Here is a 24,373-nt window from a genome sequence, read left to right as displayed (position 1 = left end):
TTCGGACGAAAAGTTTACTAAAAAACGGCCCGTTTCGTCGAATTCGGACGAAAAGTTTACTAAAAAACTAGTCGTTTGGTCGAATTCGGACGAAAAGTTTACTAAAATACGGCCCGTTTCATCGATTTCGGACGAAAAGTTTACTAAAAAACTAGTCGTTTCGTCGTTTTCGGACGAAAAGTTTACTAAAAATCGGCCCGTTTCGTCGTTTTCGGACGAAAAGTTTACTAAAAATCGAGCCGTTTCGTCGTATTCGGACGAAAAGTTTACTAAAAAACGGCCCGTTTCGTCGATTTCGGACGAAAAGTTTACTAAAAAACTAGTCGTTTCGTCGTTTTCGGACGAAAAATTTACTAAAAAACGAGCCGTTTCGTCTTATTCGGACGAAAAGTTTACTAAAAAACTAGTCGTGTCGTCGTTTTCGGACGAAAAGTTTACTAAAAAACTAGTCGTTTCGTCGTTTTTGAACGAAAAGTTTACTAAAAAAACTAGTCGTGTCGTATTCGGACGAAAAGTTTACTAAAAAATGATCCGTTTCGTCATATTTGGACGAAAAGTTTACTAAAAAGCTAGTCGTTTCGTCGTTTTCGGACGAAAAGTTTAAAAACTAGTCGTGTCGTCGTTTTCGGACGAAAAGTTTACTAAAAATGGCCCGTTTCGTCGATTTCGGAAGAAAAGATTACTAAAAAACTAGTCGTTTTATCGATTTCGGACGAAAAGTTTACTAAAAAACTAGTCGTTTCGTCGTTTTCGGACGAAAAGTTTACTAAAAATCGGCCCGTTTCGTCGTTTTCGGACGAAAAGTTTACTAAAAAACGAGCCGTTTCGTCGTATTCGGACGAAAAGTTTACTAAAAAACTAGTCGTGTCGTCGTTTTCGGACGAAAAGTTTACTAAAAAACTAGTCGTTTCGTCGTTTTTGAACGAAAAGTTTACTACAATAGTAGTCGTGTCGTCGTATTCGGACAAAAATTTTACTAAAAACGAGCCGTTTCGTCGTATTCAGACGAAAAGTTTACTAAAAAACTAGTTGTTTCGTCGTTTTGAACGAAAAGTTTACTAAAAAACTAGTCGTTTCGTCATTTTCGGACAAAAAGTTTACTTAAAAACTAGTCGTGTCGTTGTTTTCGGATGAAAAGTTTACTAAAAAACTAGTCGTGTCGTCGTTTTCGGATGAAAAGTTTACTAAAAAACTAGTCGTGTCGTCGTTTTCGGATGAAAAGTTTACTAAAAAACTAGTCGTGTCGTCGTTTTCGGACGAAAAGTTTACTAAAAAACGGTCCGTTTCGTCGTATTCGGACGAAAAGGTTACTAAAAAACGAGCCGTTTCGTCGTTTTAAAACGAGCCGACTCGTTTGATTTTTTAGAAAAAAATGGCCGTTTAAAAAAACAAACCCGATCCTTGTAATCATGTTTCAAGTTTAAAAAAACCCGATACAAGAAACATGCATATATATACAGCATATATATACAGAATATATATATATATATATACAAGAAATAGTTTCATTTTAAATGCTTAATATATTACATATTATGTAGTTTTATTAAATGTTAGTTCAGTTCAACTGGTTGGTCTTGTGTGTTATTAAACTAGGGGTCGGGGGTTCGAACCCCACCCTTTACACGAAATTTTGGTATTTAGTTTTAGGATTTATTATAGGCTTAGGGGTAAAACGGTAATTTCAACGTTTTTTGGTCAGTCAACTGACGGCAAGGAGACAGACTGACCCGCCAAAATTTCACAATGGTCCAAAGTTCGCAAAATCTTTTTCAGTGATTATTCCATCTCGCGACGTTATTTTCCAGGGAGACAAAATGCAGATTTCTCTATAAATAAATTAGTTAGGATATAAATAAATATTGAATTTTTAGGTATAAATTAGACATGGTCGTCATATAATAATATTGAATTTTCATGGGATAATTTTCAAAATGATTCAAAATAGAATGAGAAAAAAAAATGATTCTAAATGGGTCTACATTTCGAAAGTAACCCATGGAATATGTACTTACCAGACGCTAGGGGTGTGCAGAATTAGGGTCGGTCCGAAAAACCCGAAGAACCGGTCCTAAATTACCCGAAACCGGACCGACCATATTTTTAATATTGTCAGTCGGTCCTTAATATATACTGTGATCGGGTTCCCTTGAAAACAAGCCAGAGACCGAAAGACCGATTCAATAAGAATAAAAGAATGTTGCCATGGTGAGGAAAAGGTGACCTGTGAAAAACTGATGAAGAAGAAGACGAGTAGTGAGGTGAAATGTAATTATTTTATTAGATTTTGACTTATTGAAAAAACTGTCATTTTCTTTTCCCAATGTTAGCTTTTATTTTATATATTATTATATTAAAAGGAAATTCATAAATGAAAGAACTTTAAATCACTATGCTTAGAAAACTGCAAAGCAGTAAATGATACTTTTACTTTTACATCATATTCCAAGAAAAGTAAGGAAGATTTAAGTATCAAGATACTATCACCATATTTCTTCAACTTCCGTGGCATAAAGAGTTTAAAAGGACTCCATTGAACAAGATGATTTAGAGCTTGAAACGACTCAAAGATCTGTCTCTGGTTTCAACAGTTGTTACCATGAGTTTAAGCAACATAATCGGTCTTCGGTCTTTGACAGCCTACCCGAAGAACCGAACCCGACAAAGTTCATACCCGAAATTTATGTAAAGGTTCGGTTGTCATTTTCATGTGTTTTCGGGTTTCGGTCCGGGTTGGGTATGACCCGGTTTGGTTCGGTCTTCTTCATATGCACAGCCCTACTGTTATATTATTAGGTATGAATAATAATATATTATCCACTACTACTGTTATATTATTAGGTATGAATAAAATGGTTATCAATCATCTGGAGAAGCTGTTTGTAACAAGTGATACCGCAACCATTGTGAGTGAACTTGAGGTTCAGCATCCTGCAGCCAAACTCTTGGTATTAGCAGGGAAAGCCCAGCAGGAAGAGATCGGTGATGGAGCCAACCTCGTTGTTTCTTTAGCAGGTGAGCGTCTCCAGGGCGCACAAGACCTCATTAGGATGGGGCTGCATCCCAGTGATATCATTATTGGATACACAAAAGCCATTAACAAGGTAGGTAGGTAGGTACCTTTATTATTATTATTATAAAATCTGTATGTATACATACAGGCTGTTGAGATCTTGGAAGGATTGGTTGAGCCTGCTTCTGAAACCATGGATGTCAGGAACAAAGATCATGTTATTTTGAGGATGAAGGCCGCCGTTGCTAGCAAACAATATGGACAAGAAGATATCCTCTGTCCTCTTATTGCTGATGTACTTTTTTTCTTATTCAATCAAATAATGGTTAACATCTTATGAATGAAGGATGATGATGGAAAGGATGTTTATTTTTCACTGCAGGCATGCATTCAAGTTTGCCCAAAGAATCCAATCAACTTCAATGTTGATAATGTGGGAGTTGCAAAACTCTTGGGTGGAGGTCTGCACAACTGTACTACCGTTAGAGGCATGGTTCTAAAAGGTGATACTGTCCGGAGCATTAAGAGAATAGACAAGGCAAAGGTGAGTGTTTTCTTTAACTTAATCAGAACATATTTCAATCATTTACCTTTAGTTTCTTTGAATGTTTTTGTTTTTTAATTCCGTAGTTGATACAGTTTTATTTTATGTTGTAACTCAAGGTTTCAGCTGACAGTGTTTAATGGGTTTGTAGGTGGTTGTGATTGCTGGTGGTGTTGACACAACTGCAACTTAGACCAAAGGAACTGTCCTCATTCACAGTGCTGAGCAGGTATATCATTCCTTTGTTTTTCTGTTACAATTCAAACATTTTTATTTACCATTAAGAAATATCTAAAGCTGAGATATATAATTTTCACCACAGCTTGAAAATTATGCTAAAACTGAAGAAGCAAAGGTTGAAGAGCTAATCAAAGCAGTTTGCAGAATCTGGTGCAAAAGTCATAGTTAGTGGAGCTGCTGTTGGAGAGATGGCTCTGCATTTTTGTGAGCGTTACAAGTATGCTCAAGCTTTACATATTTGTATAATCTACTTATTATTTACTTGGTGATGTTAATTACCAACATCAATTATTTATAATGTGTATAAACTTAACAGGCTCATGGTTTTAAAAATCGGGTCCAAGTTTGAACTCCGCCGCTTTTGCCGCACAACCGGCGCTGTTGCTCTCGTAAGAATCATTCCTTGTTTTACTATTGTTTATGTAAACCAAACGCTGGGTGATAATAATAATAATAATAATAATAATAATAATAATAATAATAGTATTAAATAATTACAGTTGAAGCTTGGAAGCGCTGTAAACCCTGATGATCTTGGATATGTTGACTCCATTTCGGTCGAGGAGATCGGTGGTGCTAGGGTAACATTTTTTTATTTTTTTTTATGGTTTTCTTTATTTCAACCATAATCTAGGTTAACTTATTTGAGGTTTATTTATTTTAGGTAACTGTTGTGAGAAACGAACAAGGTGGAAACTCAGTGACCACTGTTTTGCTACGAGCAAGTACTGATAGCATATTGGATGATCTTGAAAGAGCTGTTGATGATGGTGTCAATACTTACAAGGTTGTATATATTATTTATAACTTTTTTGTATAACTTTCCTTTCCATCTAACAATCTCTTTCTTGTTTCAGGCATTATGCAGGGACAGTAGAATTGTACCTGGAGCTGCAGCTACTGAAATTGAATTAGCTAAAAAACTGAAAGAGTTTTCTTTCACTGAGACAGGGTATCTACTTTCATAATCTTTATTGATTAGTGATGAGAGACGTTTATTTTGACATTTTTTGTTACTTTGTGTGTTGCAGATTAGATCAATATGCTATTGCTAAGTTTGGTGAGAGCTTTGAAATGATACCGAAAACGCTGGCTGAAAATGCTGGGCTTAATGCTATGGAGATCATATCTAGTCTATACGCAGAGCATTCATCCGGAAACGTTAAAGTTGGTATTGACTTAGAAGAAGGAGCATACAAGGATGTCTCAACATTGAATATTTGGGATCTTTTTATCACCAAGTAAGCTCCGACGTTTTACTTGTATTTCTTATAAAAAATATCTGATTTGAAACTGATTGTGATTATTTTGTGTTGATCATCTGATTTAAAACTGATTGTGATTATTTTGTGTTGATCATCATTAACGTGCACACTTATCTCTTCTGAACACGTGACTGATTGTTATGAAATTATTGGACGTGAAATTGTTAGGTATCATGCGATCAAGTATGCTGCAGATGCAGTTTGTACCGTTCTACGTGTTGATCAGGTACTTCACATATGCTTTTGTAATTTTACGTATATATATTTTTTATTTTTTTAAGTATTTTTAAAATAGTCAACTTATTTATTGACAGCAGTTTTCTTATACAACATTTTAAGTAATGTTTTTTTTATATAATTATTTCTATATGTATTTTTGACCTGATGCTGATTTTAAAGAAAATTTAAATGTTGGATGACATCTACAGATAATAATGTCAAAACCAGCTGGTGGGCCAGGCAGGAGAGACCAACCTGCAGGAATGGATAATGAAGATTAGGCAGCTGCTATCACTGATGTTTTGATTTTTGTCTGAAAACATGAATGAAATATTAGTTGTCGTTTTGGTTTTGTTTGTTTGTGAACGAAGTTTTGGTTTTTGGACATTTGATTTATGATCGGAGTAGTTTTGCAACCCAACATAAATTTCCCTTTTCTTTTTTTATTTTTAACGCCAACCTAATCTATTCCTAATAATAAGTTAATAACACGCTGATGTTTAACAATAGACTTGAACCGGAATCGGAACCGGGTATGGTCAACAAAAGTCAAAACCCGGTCCGGGTAGGAACCGGTTCCGGGTTTAGTCAGGTATTTGACCGGGTTTTTTCCTGGTTTTGGGTAGGGTAGGGTCGGGTTTTGACCGGGTATTGGCGGAACCGGTTCCACCGGGTCGGTTCAGGTTCCGGATATAGTTTTGGAGGGAAACCCAATGCCCGGTCCGTACCCACGGGTATGGTCAGTTCCGGTTCCGGGTAAGAACCGCCGGATTGGGTCCAGAACCGATTCTTTTGTGCACCTCTACCCTCGACCTCTTAGAAAGGAAGTATCTCATAACTTACCGAGATATTTTCTGGTAAATGCCCTGTTGTTTTTTACATGAATCTTTATTTTAAGTTTTTTTTCACTTTGCTTAAGTATAAAATATACATGCAGTGGAGTTAATCCATGCCTGTGTACCTGGTGGGTGAAATGGTTGCTAAAGTGTCAAATCTGGTTTGGCATAGGTTTTCACCAAGATGGATTATATGTTTTATAACAAGCCATTTTAAAAACTTTGATGGCATCATATTGCGCATTCATGATAGTTAGCGGTCCCGGCTCCATATCAAGGATATCGTCACTAGCATCGGTATCGTCAAAGTCTTGACTTTTTATCCAGAAACTTGTTCAGAAATACTGTAAAGAAGATCGGAGTTTTCCTATTTGACCAAATAAGATCGTCCAGTTCCTATATAATATATCACTAAAATACCTCTAGAGAGAGAAGACCAAGCGGAGCGAAAAGGGTTTTCCATGAGATGTTAAATGAAAACTATTAGCCCCACACGAAGTTTGTGAATAAGTGATTGTATAATAATGAGCAAGGAATATCCGTCTTTTTGCTAAAGAGGATGTATTGAACTCATAAATTCATTAGATACTTTTTTATGAATGTCAACTAAGTCTCGTAAGTAAATTGCTCCCGGTTGTTCAATCATTTGATAACCAGAGTCATTCTTTGATAAATGATCACTATGAGTCAGACTAAAAATTTAATCAATCATTTTTTCTGTCGTTAAGGTGGAGAACTGAACAAAGAATTCTCTTTTTTCAGCATCAATCGAATCACTGTTTGCAACCCAGGATTCTACTTTATCATCAATCTAGTCCTCGTTCACGTTTTTTTCCTTATCAATGAATATATCTCTTTACTTGTATGACTTAGATGTCTCGTATTTCTCGAAAAAGTGATTTGATTGGTGGGATTTGGTATGATACTTATGAGATCGATGATATCAATGAGATTGATATTCAAATATTTCTTCTTAGAGCATCTTGATCTGATCCCATATGCGGGACCACCACCCAATAGCATGATGCCGCCTAGAGAAGCTCCTAATTGCTTATGAGTAAATAGAAAGAGATCCTTTAACCAGAATGAATTTGTTTCAGATGTAGGATACCTATCCAAAAGTTTTCGCAACTCGATCATAGATGATGGAATCATCAAAGATTTGATCTTTTCAAACTCTGTCTGTAACTGACTATAGGCCCCGAAAACAAAGAGAAAATGTGTACAAGCGAGATATGCAGCAACAAGAAGGAAAATTATTGCATAGAGGAACTCCCTAACATTTGTTAGATGTGTCGATATCAATGATGACTCATTATTTCGATGAATCACTTCTTCGGACATAAGAAGATTATGGAAACACTTACTCAAAATCTCACTTATCAGATTCTATTGTGGAAGACATAATTTTTCTGAAGAATTCGACATGATATATCTGATTCATGCATAATATCATGAAAAATAGATACAAATTTTTGGTTACTACTTAGTATCTGCAATAGGTCTGAAAAAGTATCTAAAAAACACCCGGCGCTTTGCGCTGGGCAGATCTCGTAGTCAATAAAAAATAAATTTGCCAACGTCTAGATACAACAAATTAACAAACTAAAAAAACTGCGCGCTACATGGCGAACCAACATAAATTCGGTCGGTATTAGGTTACAACATCGAAACTAAACCAAAAAATAAATTCACAATCAAGACCCGCAGCGAACCAAAAAATAAGATATCCGTGCGTTTCAGTTATGAGCCGACACAAATTCGATCGGTATCAACGATACAGAAACTAAATCGTATTGTATACATCAAATATCACATCTTATTAGCATAAACTTATAAATGTTAAAAATACAAAACAAACAAATAAAGGAGGGTGCACTTATAGATACAAGCAACAACCAATATTACCAAATAATTTGCCGTTAAGAAGAAAATATGTTATATAAATAACAAAAAAGGATTGCCAAATAATTTAGAGAAAATGGAGCTAAGAAAACTTGAACTTGGATGCCAAACTTCCTTCAAACTTAACTAATACAACAAACACCATTAGACCATCATATGATATTGGTTTACCATTCAAACAAATTACCCAAAAGCTCAAAATAGCTAGTTACTTAAAAGTTTGTGACACCAAACATAGTTTTTTATCTATATATATAATTTCTTTTTTCTTTTTTATTTTTAACGCCAAACTAATTTATTCCTAACAATAACACATCAATATCTACTAATAGACTCGAACCCTCGACCTCTAAAAGAGGAAGTATCTCATAACTTACAAAGTTTGAAAGTTATCTTCTGGTAAATACCCTATTGTTTTTTACATGAATATCTTTATTTTAAGTTTTTTTCACTTTGCTTGTATAAGTATAAAAAATACATGCAATGATGGAGTTAACCCAAATATATGCAAAGATGGCTGCTAAAGTGTCAAATCTGGTTGGCATAGGTTTTCACCAAGATGGATATGTGTTATAACAAGCCATTTTAAAAACTTTGATTCAAGTCAGAATGGGTTTTGATACTGATGTATTCAAGGGTTTAGACCAAAGAATACAAATAATGATTATTTGAAAGTATAATCATAAAGATTCACTTGGAAGAGTTTTTAGCAGGTCAGAATGGCTTTTGATAGTGATGTATTCAAGGGTTTTAAACAAAAAAAAAAAATACAAGAAAGTAAAGATTATTTGAACCTATAATCATAAAGATTCACTTGAGAGTTTTTAAGTACTGATGCCCATTTACATGTGTCTCTATTGTAGTTGGATCATCTCTATTGTCAACGTGTTTTTTTCTTCAAATTATAGGAAAGTTATACTTAAATGAAACATAAAAAAAATGTTATTGGTAAACATTTATTAAATCTTAAATGACATGTTATCCAACTATGTTTACTATTAACTGTTTCCCCTAAATTTCTTTGCAGCTTGGTTTGAAACAAAAACGCAGCCCCCTTACACCCACGTTCCAATCGCCCTCCTAGAGGGATGTGCATCTAAACGATCTTTCACACAACCAGTAACTGCATGACCATAATTTTAACCCACACGAGCTCGAGACACCGCCCTGAGCCGAATCGCTTATGCATACTTTCTAAAACCAATAGTTTGCAGCAGTATCAAGCTTGTTAACGCTCATCCTCAAAATGCATTTTTATTAGACAAAATCCAAATTATTCCACATTAAAGCAGTACTAAATTTTGATATCTACATTTGTTTACAACACATGTCACATAGAAACTGCCAGTATGCTAAACTCACTTTTTTTTCTTGTCCTCATTAAGCTTCTCAAGTACAACAGGAGCTGCCGGTATACTATACCACCACTCTCTCACTCTCCGGTTCCATCTTTCCGTGCTCGGTCTCCTTATAGGTGAGTACTTGGTCCATTCCTCAAGCAAAACCGCTAGAATCACATATCGCATTGGTACAACCGCCACAAACACCGCCATAATCACAAGTGCAACTACAAACCGATCACTCGCCTGACACCCAACGCCTTATCGTTTTAGCCTAAATCCCGTATTTCAAGAATATATGCATATTATTCGACAAGAATATAAAAAAAGAACCTGTGGGAATATGGACAAAAGCAGACCACGTAGTTTGAGAAGAAGAATATTCCCGTCTTGGATCAACTCTTCAGCTTGAGAAATCGCGTTCTGGATGGCTAAAAGTTGCTCCATTGTGTTCATTGGTGGAGGTGCAATCACCCTGAATTCATCCATCTCTTTTCCTCTGCTAAACCACCGAGTTATCACTATAAACACAGCTATAAACGCGAGCACCAACCCTACCACATAAGAAAACCATCCCCTGCATCAAAAACCATTATGTTACAACTATAAATAAGCACAGGGGTTAAACTTGTAATAATAAGAAGTTGTATTAGTTCAGGGACTAGAATGTATTAGTTAGATAGTTGTGGACTTGACTGTAATTGGATAGTTAGGTCGTTGTTAGTTGTTAGTTCGTTAACCTGTACATATAACCGAATGAATAGAAGTAATAGGCAGGCTTGATTTGATTGAACTTCTTCATTCTGAATTCTCTCTTTCAATTGTATCAGATTACCCTTTTGTTAAATTCTTTTTCATTCACCAAAACAAACACAAATATTTATATATATACATATTGACCTTTGCTATCTTACAGCAAAATATAATACTGATTTTACCTGTACATGACGTATGTAAAAACCAAACAGAATATGAAAGACTTCACAGGCTCTTCCCAGTAGAATAGTTTCACAAGACGATTTCCGAGTTCAGTAACCGGAAACAGCAACTCCTGCAAGTAAAGCCAATTGTCAATATTCCCTAGATTTAACAAGCCAAACCGTTCATGACCGACTCGACATCGGCTCGCTAAAAGCTCAAATCGAAAAGAGATCGAACCTAAAAATAAGCTTGTTAAACAAGCAAGCCCAAGCTCGAGCTGGCTCGCAAGCCTATTACTTATATAATTTTTATTTAATCTATTAAATACAAATTTACATAGTAATAATAATTAATGTGCATATAATGGGTAAAGTTAAAATACAAAGGACAATAAAAATGAGAAGGGTGAGAAGAAATCTAATCCATTGATTTTAGATTTGGATGGTGGAGATTAATTTAAGAATAAAAATTAAATAAAAATAGATGAGAAGAGCATGAAGGTAATAACCCACTTATGAAGACTTTCTCTCTCCACATGCAAGGCATATGTCAATTCCCCCATCATTTTAAAATGTGTATACTTTTTCATACGACATTTTTAAATTTTTTTTATCATAATAACAAGCGTTTTTTTATGTTTAATATGAATATCATATCGTTATATAAAAATAAAAATAAAAGTTGGTAGGTTTTTTTATATTGTGTTATTTGGTTGTCCATTATGTTTTTAATTGAGTTTTTCTATGCATTGTGTTATTAATTTTGGTCATTGTGTTTTTCAATTGATACTCATATTAAAGATAAAAATTAACACAAAGATTACGTCATTGTGTCTTTCGTGTGTCATTGTGTCTTTTGAGAATGTGTCTTTATACTTATCTTTGTGCTTTAGTCATTGTGTTCAATATTCACTTAATTTGAGAAAAATAGAATTATGTTGTTTGTGTATTACGTTCAAGTCATTGTGTAATATATAGATTCCATTGTGTTTTACATTTCAGGTCATTGTGTTATGTATTTACCATTGTGTCTTACGTTTCAGGCCATTGTGTTATATTATTTACCTGTGTCTTACTTTTTTGGCCATTGTGTTATATGTATTTACCATTGTGTCTTAAGTTTCACGCCATTGTGTTGTTATATGTATTTACCATTGTGTCTTACGTTTCAGGCCTTTGTGTTATATTATTTACCATTGGGTCTTACGTTTCTGGCCATTGTGTTATATGTATTTACCATTGTGTCTTACGTTTCAGGCCATTGTGTTATATGTATTTACCATTGTGTCTTACGTTTCAGGCCATTGTGTTGTTATATGTATTCATTATTGTGTTTTACGTTTCAGGTTGTCTAACATGCATTCATCATTGTGTTTAGATAATTTGTTGGTATTTTTCATTATATATATATATATATACACTATTACACAACGGTGTTATTAGTATTTAAAAAAAAACAATGATTAGATGAAAGACACAATGGCGAAAAAACACAATAACAAACAGAAAGACACAATGACGAAAAAAGACACAATGGTACGCAAAAGCCAAAAAGACACAATGACGTAAATTACTTTTTATTATTATATAACAAAATTATACTCATATTAAAGGTAAAAAAACGCTTGTTATTATGGTAAATTTTATTTTAAAAAAGAAAAAGTTATAGACGTTTAAAAATGATGGGGGAATCAACATGTGACTTGCATGTGGAGAGAAAAAATGTGTAATATTACTTTTATACCCTTTTTCCTTTGGTCCCTACTTGACACATGTCAATTAATTATGGCTTCTCATCCTTCTCATTTTTTCCCCTTTGTAGAATAACTTGACCCTACATATAATTATGATAAAGTAACTAATATATATTATATTATTATATATAAGTTATAATAAGAAAAACTAAAATAACTATATATACAAATAAATATAAATTAATTAATAGGTGAGCCAAGCTCGAGCCTAGTTGAGCTCGAACTCTCGCTTACACTGCTAACTTTCTAATAGAACCCGTGTAAAAAAGTTCCAGTATATTTATTGGTGTCCAAAACATCAACCCTAACCCGCACATACTAGACGGGTTGGCGGGCAGCAATCAAGTTGTAAACATGTTAATCAGGTTGTGTGTTTTAAAAAATGGGTTTAACAGATTAGCAGATCAGCCGCTTAACCAAACAAGTTAACCTTTTCTTTTTCTTTATGTTTCTTTTTTTTTTAATATCAAAGATTCCCACCCCTATTAGAAACCAAGTAAAAGAAAAGACAACCTTCATGACAGCTAAGTTGGTGTCAATGCCTTGAACTTTAACCCCATCAACAGCTGCTTGTGCATTTGCAACCATTTTGTAAGTACTTCTAGATTCTTTAACAGCTTTCTCCAAAGGAGTTAACTCTCCAACACTCACATCACCAACAATATTAACCTCAGAACTTTTTCCAAACACAAACCCCAAGCTTGAGCCCGTGGTGCTTGCTCCACTTTTGCATTATTTGGGTTGTTGCAAGTGTTTCCAGTATTCTATCACCACCTGGAAGCTGATCACAGGCATTGAACATTAGGCCCGCCTCAAAGCAGAGCGGGGTTGCTGACGTCATCATATCTTTGAGAGCTTGTATTCTTAAGATTCCAAATATTGTTTTCAAAAGTGTTTCCTCCCGTTGAACTCCAGTAATCTGGAACTTGCGTATAAACCTGTGCGAGTATAAAACCTCACGAATAACCGCTAGCCAGTAGTCACGCCGATTATGTCCCTTCAGCTCAGGAAGCTCCATAACAACCGCTTCTGATCTAAACATTGCATTACAAACCCCAACTACTTCAAAACATATCCATCCCTAAATTTGGCACTGAAGGTGTCAATCGTGTCAGGTTGGTTGGTTGACGGGTTGAACTGTTTAACCCGAACACGACCCATATTTTTATTTGTGTCAATAACATCAACCCTGACTAGCAACACACTTAAAACCATGTAACCATAGTTGTCAATAGCGAATAGCGGTAAATAGCGACGGGTCACCTATATGCTACATAGCGAATAGCGGTAAATAGCGACCGCTATTTCATATTTAGCGATAAAGAAGTAGAATTTTTTAAGCAAATAATTAGGCTTCATATTCACAAAATAAGCTTTTACGGTGGAACTTGTTGAAGGTGCAGATGTTTGGTCGATAAACAAGCCTTAAAAATAGGTTTCTACAACTTTTTATATTAAAAAATAAAATAAAAATAAAATAAAAACCCTAAATACCGCTATAATCACGCTAAATGACCGATATTTAGTATATAGCGGCCTATAGCCGCATCGCTACTTAGCGCACTATAGCGCCCGCTATCACCGCTATTGACAACTATGCATGTAACCCAAACACGACCTTTAACCCATTTATCTAAACGTCTCAAATGGGTTGGCGGGTTGGTGGTAATGGCCAATTTGTAATCGTGTTGGTCAAGCTGTTGAGTTGTAAAAAATGGATTAAACGGGTCATAAACGTGTTAGTGGGTTTGACTTGTGTAACTAAACAGGTTGATGGATCAACTTGTTTAACTAAACAGGTCAACATGAACACGACCCATTTTTAAATAGGTTAATATGCCAACCCAAAACCTGACTTTTTGTGTCGTCTCTCAAAATGGCCACCCTTTAATTTCTTCCATTTACTCATGTTTTATCAATAGTAGGTCAAAATGTTTAGTGGATAGTCCTTGTGTATTTGGTGCACAAGACATCCTAAATCATTTTATTCAAAATCATAAATTATCATTGAAACCTTATGATATCATACTGATAAAATTTAATTTTGGGGAAAGCTCAATCCACAATCCATACAAAATAATAATGGATATTGACAAGTGAAATAATTGCGTGAAAGAACATATGCATAGGAAGGGGCTTACAAGGAAACTGATTTATACAAGAATGCTTTGTCAAAAAGTCTGGTTCCCCATGGACCGGTCAACTCTGGCTTCACAATCTGCTTCAAATCATCAGCCAACTCATAAACTGTAGGCTTATCATAAGATACAGCACGAAGGGCTTCAAAGTACATAGCATGATCAGTTAAAGTCAACCGACCTGCAGGACCACCAGAGATAAAAAAATAAATATAAAAACACACTGACCTATACAAGTAACATTTAAAGGGTAATTAAGTAAACTTACCAGGCCATGTTGAGATCCCTACATGCTGAAGAACTGGCTGTGTGGTTACCGTGCCATCAATTTCAAGAATTCTTTCCCCCCTCTCCGATCGTTGAGGTGAAAGAAGAGACGACTCTGATTGAGATTTTAGTTTTTTCACAGCCCTGTATGTTTAATTTATAGGATGACATCAGCATAATCATGGCAATAATAATAATAAGATTACATTAAGAAGTAGATACCTTTCCAATCCAATAAGGTACTTCTCGAAGATGGAAAACTGAAGACGGCTTCCTGTTGATGCAGTAAGAAATTCAAATTATATAATCACTCACGATGACATCAGCTATAATGGGAACAGCTGGCGCAATTCGGGAGAATGCCTCTATACCCACACTTGCATCCTCATCTATCTGCAGTATAGACCAAGTTGTTTTATAACTGAAACGCAGATTGACAAATAAATACATATAAGCGAAGTAAAGCTTGAAACAACAGTTATGAAAGTAAGAAATACATACATCCATGGTGTCAGCAGGCTGACATTACTTACCAGGAGAGGAGAGAAGACAAGAGAGCACAACAAAGGCTGTGAAACGAGAATCCAATCGACAAAGTAATGTGATAATTCTTTCTTTCTTTCTGGAATATATATATTATACACCGAAATTTGGGGATGGATAAACAACTAAATTTCATTTTACTTTACTATTTATTTATAAAATTACAATTTCAACTGATGTTTTGCATTTTGGGTTGCACCAAGTGCTTCTGTGTTTGTAAATAAATTAGGCAGGCAGTCTGCTTTGTTGAAAGGTATCAGGCTACTTTTCGTTGGGTTTCAAAGACCACATATGACATAACCATGTGAATCTCTTGGTACCATTGTATAAGCTTCTCTCTGGTTTCTTTCTCTTGGTACCATTGTATATTCTAGTTGGACCACAAGAATCACCTACTACTACTATGTACATCTACTATACTCTTATGCGCAACCAACTTTGCAATGAAAACATGACAGAGAAATCAAAGTCCTCTCTCCCGCCTCAACAGCCGATGGTGGTGATGCATATACAAGGAGGAAGCATCTTACCGGTATGTCTTTCTTCAAGCCCTAATTACTGTTAATCTTGCTTCGAGACCTAATAAAGCTTGGACATTTGTAATCGTAATCGAACGACTGTCATTCGACGACTTTTGTTAATTTTCTCTCAATAAATTAATTTGTGATTTTGTTGACTTAAGGGCTTATGCCTAGGGTTTATGCTAAGTTTTACCTCAATTTCATTGGATGTAGTTTCGTAATTGAAATTGACTTTAAGTTTCAAATGATAATCTACATGATTAGTATTCAAAGGTTTCGTCCATCAGTCAATCTATTTGAGATGGGCGACGGTGGATAATTGAAGCCGGAGAAAGGAAGAGTGTCTATGATTGGTCTGGCTATGGTTTTGCTCAAGGTCAGATTTTTGATCGAAATCGATCGAAATTAGGGGTTTGTTTCCGCTTATGTGACTGATTAATTTTGTTGTAACCTGTTATTTTGTTTTGTTTAGGGAATTTGACTTTGTTGCTAGCTCGCTTTATTAGCTTTCTAATATTAATGATGATGCTCTTTGGGTAATTAGCTTAACACTAACTGTTGTAATTTAATTAAAATTTAAATGCATCTCAATTATGTTGTGTTTATACCAATTTTTTGTGTTTCATTTTCATTAAGGTTGGTTAGAATTTAGTAAAGGTGTTTTATAGCAATTTTAGGGTGGATTTGTGGAAACATTTTGCTTAATGGTGGTAGAACCTAATTGTTGGCGTTCAATTTATAGCTATCTTTTTGAGTTGTTTAACTTTATCTACTATTCTTATTATTTCCATTCAAGCTATTGAATTGTGCATATACTCTAGAACTGTTAAATGCCAAATTCAGTGGCATGGCATCAAGAAATAGGGCATGTAAATGGCATAAGTTTTTATTTTGACATGACATAAGATTATATGAAATAATGAAATATAGTACTTATATCTTCATTAGACTTGCATATAGTTCAAGAGAGGTAGTATGCTAAGCAAACAATTGTGTCTGATGCTTCAAAAACATTATCTATCACGTGCGATTTGTATTGCTACATGACATAGTGTTGGTCAAAGACGATTTTGTTCGCATAATGGTGGTCCGAGACACAGGTCTCTTTTAGTACAAGATTATGTTTTTTTGTCATCTTTACATGCTTATTCTTTGTATAAAGTTATTTAAGTTTTGCGTTTTTTTTGTCTGACCTCAAAGTGATTGATTATAAAAAGCAAAGATTAGCAGCTAATGACTTTTCAACATTACCGAAGGCTCATGCGTGTACCGCAGGATTGAAGTCCTTGACAACATCTGCAACGGTTGTGAGTGCTTTAATTTTTCATTGTACACATTATATATTTATATGTATTTAGTTGATAGTTTATGTTTACTAAATATAATCTTTTTTGTTTAGATAGGATAAAATTGTTAATTTTTGTTTTGCAGTGTGGATTTCAAGAATCAACATAATGTCATTTGGTAGTTTAACAGTTTATCTTTTCGAACGTGTGGAAGATAACTCAACGGTAACTATGGTCAAAATGATTGTAATCTTTTTCTTCTTTTTCATCTCTCTTTTATTTTATGTTTATTTACCCTCAACTCTATTATGGACACAAACCCGTGCAACGCGTGGGTTATTAAACATAGTTGTGAAATTAAATTAAAAGTGATTATGAAGAACATACATCATCTGCTATCACACCCCGACCAAAGGCGGCGGAACATGCCGGGGTGCAACGTGATTGGACAAATACACAAGACGCTATTAAAACGACAATATTTAATCAACTCATTTTATTTCATAAAATCAATAAACAACACATCTTGTTCATACAAACAAATCAAGTACAAGTAAACAAATATATATTGTTCATTTTGCTAATATCCTAACAGTCTTGATAACGTTTTTCGTCAAGTCCTCAAGTCAACAAAAGTCAAACATGTAACATTGCATAAAATAAAGTTTGTCAACGCAAAGGTTGGTGAGCAATTTCATAGTTTTTGAACAATAAGTATATAATAGGAAAATGCCACAACTTATATACGAAACAATAAATAATAGCAATAATTTGGATAATGGAATCTTTAATAAGAATACATTAACGACACCTTGCTATAAGGGGTTGCCAAATAGACTAGGATTTATAGTTATCGTTAATAAGAATACATTAACAACACTTTCCTATAAGGAGTTGCCAAATAGACTAAGATTTATAGTTATCGTTAATAAGAATACATTAACGACACCTTGCTATAAGGGGTTGCTAAATAGACTAGGATTTATAGTTCAACCAACCAAAATGGGTAAACACATTAACAATTAGGCATGTAAGCATAGAACACCAAATCTAGCATTTATTTAAGTAAAGTATACAATAAAGTTTGTGGTTTACGACTCAAGTATAAAGCAATTAGTTTGAATAAGATGCAATATCACCCTCAAAAACGAAAGATGGAAAATGGGGTATGAAAGTACTCACGTTCGAGTATAAAACTTGATCGGTAAAAGCTGCGAAAACGGGTGGATGGAGTCTAACGAGCAAGGCCTAAATAAAAATAAAAGCCTTGTATTAAAAAGGTTGTTTTATGAAAACTTTAAAATAAAAGTTAAGAAATGTAAGCATTTAAAGTTTAAGGTTTAAAAAGTAACTAAAGTAACTATTTAAGAACTTGTAATAATAACCCTTTTTAAAAATGTAAGTTTGCTCGAAACAGGGTTAAAGTATCTAACCTTAATATTTACTTAACCTATGTTAAGTAATAAGGTGGGTAAAAAATGCAAGAATGCAAGTCCCTTTGAAATATAGATACTAAAACGGGTTTTTAACGAGTGTTCGGGTTGTTGGTTCGGGTCTTGATAATTTGTCAAACCCAAAGTCAACTTTCCAAAATATTAATTGCTATGAGATAACTCATAAAAATATATTAACACTTAACCAAGTATCTAGTTCTATTGTTTTAGAACTAACAACGCACGTTAAGCGAGTATTCGGTTTTGTCGGTCCAAACTTTGTTATAAGATCACTTGGATTCAACATTCCAAGTACTTTAATAAAATATTTAAAATCAGTTTGTAAAGTATTTTTAAATAAATATACAAGTCTTGATAGCTAAAAACACACTTGTGTGTCTTAAGCGAGTGAAAACCGGTTTAGTTCGGTTTGGTTCGGTTTCCATATCACAATAAGTTCATAGATGGTTTTCACATGCCCAAATATCAAAGAACTTGTATAATAACTTATAAATGATGAAACTTAAGTTTTACAGCCAAAAAGTTAACAATAAAGTCCTTAAACGAAAGTTCGATTTTCGGTTCGGATCTAGTTTCGGGTTAAGACCGAGGTTAGAATCTACAAACCCATAACCATAGAACTTATAAAAATGATTTTAGAAACTTAAATCTAACATAAAGCATGTTTAAACAACTATTTAACAAAACTAGTAAACAAAGTTTGGTTTACGGTTAAACCGAGGCTAGACTCTTCAAACCCATAACCATGAAACTTATAAAAATGATCTACAAACTAAAATGAACAGAAGTTAAACATGGTTAGTATGTTTAAAAAAATTATATATATATATATATATATATATATATATATATATATATATCAAGGACACGAAGTCCTCCATGTAGCCTTGCCTTACGAGGCCTGAAACTTAATCAACCAGGGTTGGATATGTAACTACTAAAGGTAAAAAGGGGTGTATATTATATATATGTTGTGCCATATGCTTCAAGTATTAATTTAGACTAAGTAAACTAAGTAAAATTGAAGAACCACATCAGTTTGACTTTCAAAGTCAAACTTAACATAAACAATGAAAAACAACCTTAAAGATCTTTGAATTTGAGTGAGGAAAGAGTTTATGAGCAGGGATTAATGTTGGAGAGGGCCTTGTATTTATAGGATGAGCTTAGAGGGGTTAAACAAAAGGTTTAAAGGGTAAAAACCGGATTTTGGATAAAGAAACAAACAAGAAAACACAAAAACGCAGATCTGCAGGTCTGAGGCCGCGCTACGCGACCAACCTAGCCTCCCTGGCCGCGCGACGCGGCGTGCTAGGGGGGTTGGGTTGGTCAGCTCGTCTTGCGTGGTTCGTTTTGCGTCCTGGAAGTTCGTTTTTGATGTAATTTGAGCGTTTTAAAGGCGTTTTCGAATCCGTAAAAGGGGTTTTTCAAATTGAACAAGTGGGAATGATTTAGTAACATAAAATCCAATATTTTATATATTTTAAAATATTCGGGATAAAAATCGGGCCGGTTTACAACATATAAACAAATACAAGATAACCCGAAATTGACGAATGTCATAGTATCCCCAACTTTTTGGAAATTGTGACATTCGTCAATTTCGGGTTTTATTTGTATTCGTTTGTGTATTCGTTTATCATGTAAATCGATTCGTTTTGTAAACCGAAACCCTCGATATATTCAAAATAATGAATTTTATGTTTCAATATTGTTTTACATTTGTTGGATCGTGAAAACATCTTTTTCAGTCCTTAAAACGCGATAAAATCACTTGAAACGAACTCCGAGGACCATTCTGTCATTTTTGAATCTTTTGAAAATATTACCAGCCACCACCCCATGGATAGCCGGATACGCCGCGTATTGCGACCTGGTGCAGACCAGATTGTCTTTTATGTTTTCTTGTTTGTTCTTTTACCCAAAACTCAGTTTTTACACACCAAACCTCTTATCTAACCCTCTAAACCTTTCCCTATAAATACAAGACCCCTCTCAACATCAATCCCTGCTCTCATTTCATTTCTACACTCAAATTCATTGATCTTTAAGGTTGTTTATGCTTGTTCTTGGCAGTTTGACTTTTGAAAGTCAAATTGACCACATCTCTTGTTTTTATTATCTTGCTTAGTCTTAATTAATACTTGTTTATGGTGGCACAACATATATATAGTATAACACCCCTTGTTACTTTTGGTGGTTACTTCACTGGTTCCGACCGGTGAGGTTTCGGGCCTCGTAAGGCAAGGCTTCATGGAGGACTTCGTGTCCTTGATATATATATATATATACTTATATAACTTGTTTATACATATTAATCTTGCTTAACTTCTGCTTATTTTAGTTTGTTTGTCATATTTACAAGTCTTGGGTATGTGGAGACCATCCATGAACTCGTTATGAGATGAAAACCAAACCAAACTGAACTTTTGCTTAAAAGACTTGTTGTTGACTTTTTGGTTGTAAATTTTAAGTATTTTCATTTGTACATTATTATACAAGATCTATGATATTTAGGCATGTGGAAACCATCTATGAACTTGTTGTGAGATGGAAACCCAACCGATCCGATTTTTACTCGCTTAAGACACACAAGTGTGTTTTTAGCTATCAAGACTTGTATATTTCTTTAAAAATAGTTTACAAACTGATTTTTAATTATTTTCTTAAGTACTTGGAATTGTTGGATCCAACTTGATCTCATAACATAGTTTGGACCGACAAAACCGAACACTCGCTTAACGTGCGTTGTTAGTTCTAAAGCAATAGAACTACATACTTGGTTAAGTCTTAATAAGTTTTATTGAGTTATCTCATAACATTCATTATTTTGGAAAGTTGACTTTGGGTTTTATCAATACTCGAACCAACAACCCGAAACACTCGTTAAGACCCGTTTTAGTATCTTTATCCCAAAGGAACTTTCATTTTTGCATTTCTCCCACCTTATTACTTAACATAGGTTAAGTAAATATTAAGGATAGATACTTTAACTCGATTTCGAGCAAACTTACATTTTAAAGGACTATTGTTACAATTTGTTAAATATTTACATTTTTAAACCTTGAACTTTAATCGTTTACATTTCTCAATATTTATTTCATTTAATGACCTTCAAGACAACCTTTTAATTCAAGACTCCCTTTCACATAGACTCTGCCTGTTAAACCTCATCCTTCCGGTTACTCGCCATTTTTACCAAATCAAGTTTATAGCTTGAACGTGAGTACTTTCATTTCCCCGTTTTCAATTGGAACATCCTACTTTTGGCTATAATAAATTAATTAAATTTCGTTTATTCTATAAAGTGTCGTGTGTCGTTTTACGTAAATAAACTATAAGATGATGGGCTTGGACTTTAAAAGATGGAATAAGAGATGGAATGGGCCTTAGGTCCAAGGGCTTAAGGGAGTATAAATACCCTTTAAACCCTAAACCTTTCCATTTAATCTATCTCTACACCCTAACCTACACCATCAAAAGCACACACAAACACTATCCTATAACCCGAGTCAAGATCCGAAGGCGAAAACCCGAGATTATTGGTGCTAGAACGTGGAAACGAACCAAGAGAACATCCGCTTAACCGTATTCGTAGTTCGCCTCGTTTAAGGTACGTTTATCATTAGAAATCGTTCGTTTAGGTTCGGATAGGTTTGGGAAATCACAGATCCGTATTAGTATGTTGAAAACGAATCCAACACAGCAAATATTACTGAAATCTATTAACGATTGATAGGTTAATTGAAAACCTAAAAGAACCCGTAGCATATAGCCTAAATCTCACCCATAAACATGAATATTTGGATGAACAAAGGGTTAGGGTTTGTAGGCACTATAATTCCGAATCCGTTGATACCTAAATCGTGTTATTTGGTTAAGAAAAGAAGGATTAATTGCAGATCTAAGATCTGTTGACTATTTGCTGTTCTTGACGATTTTGACTTTGACCCTTAGTCAAAGTCTGGATAAGATTGGTGTAAGGTAACGAATCAGATAACCAATTCGTTAAGGCAAGATAACGAATCAGTTTTCCAATTCGTTATGTCCAAACAACGAACCAGATCACCCATTCGTTATGCCCAAATAACGAACTAGACAGCGAACCAGATAGCGAATCAGGCGATTCGTTACTCGGTAATTCGTTAAGAATAATGTAACGAATCAGGGATTTTTCAGATAACGAATTGGAATGACGAATCAGTTAACGAACTAGATTAGGAAAGTAACGAATTAGCTAACGAATTAGGCTTAATTCGTTATAGAGATTGAGTTAGCGAAGTAGAAAATAATTTAAAATCCTAATGGAATAAGACAGTTAATGAAAATAAAATTTTTCCAAGCTGACCTAGCAGCTTAACCCTAGCCAGGGGCTCTGCCCCTTGGACCCCGCTAGGGGCTGCCGCCCCTAGAACCCCGCTGCCAGGGGCGCTGCCCCCGGACCCCCGTTCATTGTGGGTTACACAAAGATAGAAATGCGATTTGAGTAGTAATAGTTAACTTATACGTGTAAATATTATACAGTTAGCCGTGCACAGCTCAAAAAGGGAATAATTATTAACGGTGAACGTAACCGCATTCAGGTGAGTTCTAGCCCCATTCCTTGTTATGTTTTCGGGGTTGTGTGCATACTCGATGTGATAAGTTAATACCCTTATCCTAAGAGATAAGTGTATGCCATATATGTATTATGTGAAAGGTGTGAATGATTGCTGTCGGTGCGTGAACGATCTTCGGATATTGCACGTATTGACAAGTTATGATTGTGGATAATGTTGTGTATAATGTATGAATGATATGTACGTATGTTATGAATGAACGTAAGAGATAGCCAGGTACAGAAGAAAGGGACTGAGCCCTAATAATACTCAAGGCAGAAAGGGACTGAGCCCTAATAATACTCAAGGCAGAAAGGGACTGAGCCATAATAATACTCAAGGCAGAAAAAGGGACCGAGCCCTAATAATACTCGAGGCAGTAGGGCGTAATGCTCTTTAAAACGAATAAGTATGTATAGTATTGATAGATGCAAAGTATGTAAAGAAAGAATAAAAGAAAGAATGAAAGAAAGAATGTATATATTTATATATGTACGAAAGAAAGATGAGCAGGTTAAGAATATAATATGTATCTTTGGATGCGTATGTATAAGTAGGTGAAAGTATTGTACATTACCTGATTAACTAGAACTCACTCAGCGTAGCTGACTTTTAGTATGCACGCAGGTGAGTAGAATGAGACAACTGGCTTGAGCTAAGGCACATGACAGAAGAATAAGAGTCTGGCATCAGAAGACATAAGACGTTTATGTTTAATGTTATGATTTTTTGAAAGACAAGAATGTTTATTTTAAGACAAGTTATGGATTTATGTGTAACGTTTTATGAATGTTTTAATGTTCCGCAAATGTTTTAATTAACTCTGATTTTCAGAACTGTGTTTATGAGTAAATCCAACATCTCACGTAGGGAACCGGTAACGGGGCCTCACATCAATCTTTCATTTTGGGGGCGATATTGCATACTTATTTCAATCTAAATGTTTTTATACTTGAGTCGTAAACCACAAACTTTATTGTATACTTTACTTAAATAAATGGTCGATTTGGTGTTCTATGCTTACATGCTTATGTGTTTACCGCTTTTGGTTGGTTGATTCATAAATCCGTGAACTATCTGGTATTCTCTTATAGCACGGTGTCATTAATGTATTCTTATTAACGACCTCATGAAATCCGAATCTATTTGGTATTCTCTTATAGACGGTGCCATTAATGTATTCTTATTAATGACCTCATATAAAAATCCTGAACCATCTGGTATTCTCTTATGACAGGTGTCGCTAACTTGTTAGCGATCTCATTATTATCAAATTGTTGTTTCTATTTATTGTTTTGTATACAAGATTGTGGCATTTCTTATTATATACATATTGTTCAAAAACCATGAAATTGCTCACCAACCTTTGTGTTTACAATATCGATTATTTAGATTATCATGACATTTTAAATTACACCATATTATATAGTACATATGGTAGAATTTTCGTTACCCAAATTTATTTTCATAACAACTCTCATTATGCAATCTTTGGTTCATTATAATTTTCCCAAATAAAAATTTGCAACA

The 24,373-nt window shown here is 34.5% G+C and overlaps 2 pseudogenes across 2 annotated transcripts; one reads left to right on the top strand and one right to left on the bottom strand.

The window, feature by feature from the left end:
• The first annotated feature begins 2,843 nt into the window (after nt 1-2,843).
• On the top strand, nt 2,844-5,683 carry LOC143589794 (T-complex protein 1 subunit theta-like; annotated as a pseudogene). The gene is made up of 12 exons (XR_013145349.1): nt 2,844-3,104; nt 3,162-3,308; nt 3,396-3,557; nt 3,709-3,786; nt 3,880-4,014; nt 4,114-4,186; nt 4,298-4,378; nt 4,462-4,584; nt 4,655-4,749; nt 4,829-5,038; nt 5,231-5,288; nt 5,491-5,683. The product of XR_013145349.1 is annotated as a T-complex protein 1 subunit theta-like (transcript).
• Nucleotides 5,684-9,119: 3,436 nt separating this feature from the next.
• LOC143589793 (uncharacterized) lies at nt 9,120-14,948 on the bottom strand (annotated as a pseudogene). Its single transcript, XR_013145348.1, has 8 exons — nt 14,943-14,948; nt 14,664-14,834; nt 14,443-14,585; nt 14,178-14,355; nt 12,550-13,070; nt 10,301-10,413; nt 9,696-9,939; nt 9,120-9,608 (listed from the first exon to the last, which is right to left on the bottom strand). The product of XR_013145348.1 is annotated as an uncharacterized LOC143589793 (transcript).
• Nucleotides 14,949-24,373: the final 9,425 nt, after the last annotated feature.

Source organism: Bidens hawaiensis, unplaced genomic scaffold, assembly GCF_021521415.1.
Source record: "Bidens hawaiensis isolate Kalapana, Puna unplaced genomic scaffold, B.hawaiensis_p1.1 tig00037814_1, whole genome shotgun sequence".
NCBI lineage: Eukaryota > Viridiplantae > Streptophyta > Magnoliopsida > Asterales > Asteraceae > Bidens > Bidens hawaiensis.
Note: the sequence above shows the minus strand (reverse complement) of the source record. Positions and strands in the feature narration are given on the sequence as shown.